The sequence below is a fragment of the Chiloscyllium plagiosum genome, unplaced genomic scaffold (genome assembly GCF_004010195.1).
Source record: "Chiloscyllium plagiosum isolate BGI_BamShark_2017 unplaced genomic scaffold, ASM401019v2 scaf_95751, whole genome shotgun sequence".
Lineage (NCBI taxonomy): Eukaryota > Metazoa > Chordata > Chondrichthyes > Orectolobiformes > Hemiscylliidae > Chiloscyllium > Chiloscyllium plagiosum.
Window position 1 is genome coordinate 1 of NW_025200716.1, and position 4,586 is coordinate 4,586.

Genomic DNA, 4,586 nt, shown 5'->3' on the forward strand with positions numbered 1-4,586 from the left:
ATTCACTCAAATGCAGCACCTGCGGAGTCCCCAGTGAGCCCACACAGAGGAAGAGGCCAATCAGATGCTCAGTGTGTGAGAGAGGATTCAGTGATTCATCCTCCCCCGCCCCCCAACCCCGAGACCCCAGTGAGCCCACACAGGGGACAGCTCATTCAGATGCTCAGTGTGGGAGAGGGGATTCAGTGATTCATCCCATCCCCTGAGACCCCAATGGGTTCACACTGGGTAGGAGCTGTTCACCCCTCTGTTTGACAAGGGATTTGCCGCATCTTCAACACGACTGAGAGACCAGTGAGTGCTCACAGGGAAGTGGTTATCCACCTGCTCCGTGTGGACTGCAGGACTCTGATTCTGATGTTACTGTCCAACAGAGTCAGGACAGGACCTTGTTCATGATGACACTGTTGGAGTATTGATGTTGTTGTTAACCACATTAACTGGGCTGGAGTTGATTGAATTTATTTTGCCACTTTCTGAACCTGAGGATTTCTCTCTGGGCAGTAAGTCTCCACAAACAGCAATGTGACAATAAACAGGGATCATATGTTTTGATTTAAATTGTGACTGTAGCACTGCTGCTTCACAGCATCAGGTACAAGGTTGGAGTCCAGCCTTGTCCAACTGCCGGAGTCCAGCCTTGTCCAACGGCCGGTGTGGAGTTCCCACATTCTCCCCATGATAGTGTGGGTCCCCTCCAGGTGCTCTGGTTTCCTCTCACAGTCCAGAGATGTACAGGTCAGGTGGATCAGTCGTGTTAAATTGTCCACAGGATCCAGGATTGTGCAGACTAGGTGGATCAGCCATGGGAAATGCAGTGTTACAGGGATGGAGTGCTCTGGGCGTGATGTTCTTCGGATGGTTGGTGGGGTTTGATGGACCAATGCTCACCTTCCACACTGTAGGGATTTTATTCTATGATTGAGGATAAAGGCTACACAGCAAGGTGTCCTTGGAGAAGGAGCATGTGGTGTACATCAATACTCTCGATGCCTTTAGATAGAGGTGGGCACCGTAGGGGATATATCTCCACCACTACCCCCTCCACACAACTCTGCTTTGATTTAGTCCCTTCTCACTCTGTCACTTATAATGGTTTGCTTGGCCCATAATGGGCTTTGTTTGGAAATATTCAATTGGTTACACAAATGGTTTACTGCTGGTGATTATGTGTCGAGATTAGAGTGGTGCTGGAAAAGCACAGCAGGTCAGGCAGGATCCGAGGAGCTGGAAAATCAACGTTTTGGCAAAAGCCCTTTTCCAGCACCACTCTAATCTAGGCTCTGGTTTCCAGCATCTGCAGTCCGCACTTTTGCACTGCTGGTGATTATATGCTAACCAAAAGCAAAATGGCGTAATGATGATTTTGGTGGTGGGAAGGTTGCTGTGATCACATTTCTGGGTCGGAGAAATGGGGAAAAAGAATGCTTCACAGCTCATAGAACGAGAACTGAAAAGCAGTTAAATCAAACCAAAGGTTCAGACAGGGAGGGAATATTTCCCTGGAGTTTGAGTAGCTGGAAAGTGATAGTATCCGGGAATAGACAGGATTTTGTTTTACAAAGGTTGAAAGTTTTAAAACTGTTATTGTCAGACAGTTTACGTTATTTTCTTTAATTTTATTTGCTGTGCAAAAAACTTTTACAACAATTTAAAATTAAAATTTACAAACCTTGTGTTAAAGATAAATATTAAATAAAATCCATCAAACCATCCCTCACTGAAAACTGTTGTGGAAGTGCAATCTCCTGGAGAATCCCTGCCCCCTCCTTCCTACCCGGGCTCCATGGCTATATACATACCTGGGAGATAGCAGCAGGAGGAGACCATTCAGCCTTTCAATCCTGCTCCACCATTCAATGGGAAACAGCTGACCATCCAGCTCAGTCTCCTGTTCCTGCTCTGTTCCAATCCCCTTTCATGACTTTACCTCGAAGAACTATATCTAAGTCCTCCTTTGGTTTCACTGCCTTTTGTTCCAGTGACGTAGCTATGTTACTGTGTGGGTGTAGGCAGGGTTAATGTGATGGTGCTGCCTCCTGGAGGATGCACTCAGCATTCCTTTTCATCCTGCAGTAACATCAACTGGGTTTTCGCAACTAGAGATAGAAACCGTTTCCAGGATATGGGCATCACTGGCTCAGCCAGCATTTATTCCCCATCTCTCGTTACCCTTGAGAAGATGGTAGTGAGCTGTTGTCTTGTACCAGTCCATTTGGTACAGATAGACCGATAATGCTGGGAGGGAGAGTGTTGCAGGATTTTGGCCGAGTGATTCTCTATCTTTGGTTCTTCAAACGCTGGTTAACTTAATCCCGATCTGCACATGATTTTGAGATTTCAGTCTGCAAATCTTCACCATCTAGCACCCTGTATAAAGGAATATGTACAGATTAGAAATTCAGAACAGACAATTCTAGTTTCTCTGGAATATATTTTTCCCCTTTCTTCCCTCAAAGCTGTAACCCTCCAGCCCACTTACTCTCTCCCACCATTCTGACTCTGCTACCCCCTAATGTACACCCTCCCCATTCTCATAGCATTACTGATAAAAAGATCCATGCCACCACTTCCTGTCCCTGGTTAGACTCTGCACCGTTCTGGGTTCACTTCCTTCCCTTTCAGTTGCTGCAAGTCAATAATGTAACAGCAGAATGAAACAAAAGGAAACAGAAAGGGAGGTGGCAGATCCTGGACAGAAGAGGAACCTTCAGTCTGGGAGAATGGGTCAGATCTTTCTTTGTTTCCCACAGTTGATTCCCACCATTACAATGAACTGGGGATAGAGGGTGTAGTGACACTTTGACCCCCCAACTGATCAATACTATGAGCAGATGCATTCCTCCTCCAGCCAATCACAGTGTGAAATACTTTCCGCAAAGTATACTTACCCAAAGCACATGCTCCAAAACCCACCCATTTTCTGTACATGAACAATGTTGGGTTTCCCCACACACGTGTGGTCCCTGCCTCAGGGATTGTGGGAGTTGTAGGCCCCATGAAGCCACTGGAGCCCTGTCTCTGGGAAGTTATTGAAAAGTGTAGGCTGGAGGGTTGTGTGTAGGATCCCCATTCAGACACACAGAACATATGGACTGTCATTGGGTTTTACTGAGAAATCTGCTTCCACAAACTGATTTTCTGTTGTAAGGAATATAGATTCAGCCAACTGGGGCGTGGGGTGGTTAATCGGAGGAGCAGACTTTAACAGAGGTGGCGCAATTGTTAGCATTGCTGACTCACAGCGTCAGGACCTGGATTTGATTCCAGCCTTAGGCGACTGTTTGGAGTTTACACATTCACCCCGTGTCTGTGCAAGTTTCCTCTGGGTGCTCCAGTTTCATCTCTCAGTCCAAAGATGTGCAGGTTAAGTGGATTGGCTATGCTAAATTCCCACAGTGTCCATGCCTGTGCAGGTTAAGCCATTAACCATGGGAAATACAGGGAATGGGTGAGTCTGAATGGGATGCTCATTATAGGGTTGTTGTGTACTCCATGGACGATTACCCTGTTTCTGCACTGTAGGGACTCTATTCTATTCTCATGAAGAAGAATGTACTTATCTCAATGTGCTGTGAATCTGTGGAATTCCCTATTCAAAATGCGGTGGATGCCAGGACAATGAGCAAATTTACTGAAGAGATACAGATGTTGAATTTGCAATGAGATGAAGGGTGAGAGAGAGCAGATGGGAAAATCCAGCTGAGACCGAGGTGAGCTCAATCATCACCATAATAAATGGTGGAGCTGGTTCGAAGGGCTACATTGCCACTCCTGGGCCCAGTGCTTATCTTCTTACGGTAATAACTGGGAAAGCTGAATCCAAAACTCACCACGTTCACTAAAGGAGATTTCGGACTCAGCAGGATAGTCAGGTCGATTAGCGTTCCAAACTTAGATAGTGAGGAACTATGTGGGAGATAATGATTTTGCAATTTTAAACTGAGGTGAGTTAAAAATCACACAACAACAGGTTATAGTCCAACGGGTTTAATTGGATCATGATGAAGGAGCAACGCTCCGAAATCTAGTGTGCTTCCAATTAAAACTGAAGGACTAAAACCTGGTGTTGTGAGATTTTTAACTTTGTACACCCCAATCCAACATCGGCATCTCCAAATCATGTAAACTGAGGGAAGACAGTGATTTATGGTGTTGGACTGTGTAATACATACACAGCATCCAGAATACTGTTGTGAATATCTATCCTGTACTTTATTACAAAACAAAGGTCTCAGACAATGAAAACCAAAACACCCAGGTAACATCGCCTCACCTCGTAATCTGATAAAAGACTTGTGATATGTCTGGTTTAATTTAGAATACAGATGGAAAGCAGGAAGATTAAATCCAATCCCAAGATCCTGTGCTTAAACAAAGGAGACTACAATAGAATGAGGCAGGAGTTGGCTAATGCAGACTGGAAGCAAAGACTTTAGGGTGGGACAGTTGACAGACAGTGGAGGAATATCAAAGAATTTTTCAAACTGCTCAGCAAAAGTATATATCAGTGAAAAGGAAGGACTGTCGGAAAAGGAGTAATCTGCCATGGGTGGCTAAGGAAATAAGGCAGTCTATCAAATTGA

At 45.2% G+C, this 4,586-nt stretch overlaps 1 long non-coding RNA gene across 1 annotated transcript; it reads left to right on the plus strand.

Annotated features, from left to right (window-relative positions):
* Positions 1-2,286: 2,286 nt before the first annotated feature.
* On the plus strand, positions 2,287-4,190 carry LOC122546096. The gene is made up of 4 exons (XR_006310662.1): positions 2,287-2,372; positions 3,553-3,555; positions 4,077-4,088; positions 4,180-4,190. It is a non-coding gene; the product is annotated as an uncharacterized LOC122546096 (long non-coding RNA).
* Positions 4,191-4,586: the final 396 nt, after the last annotated feature.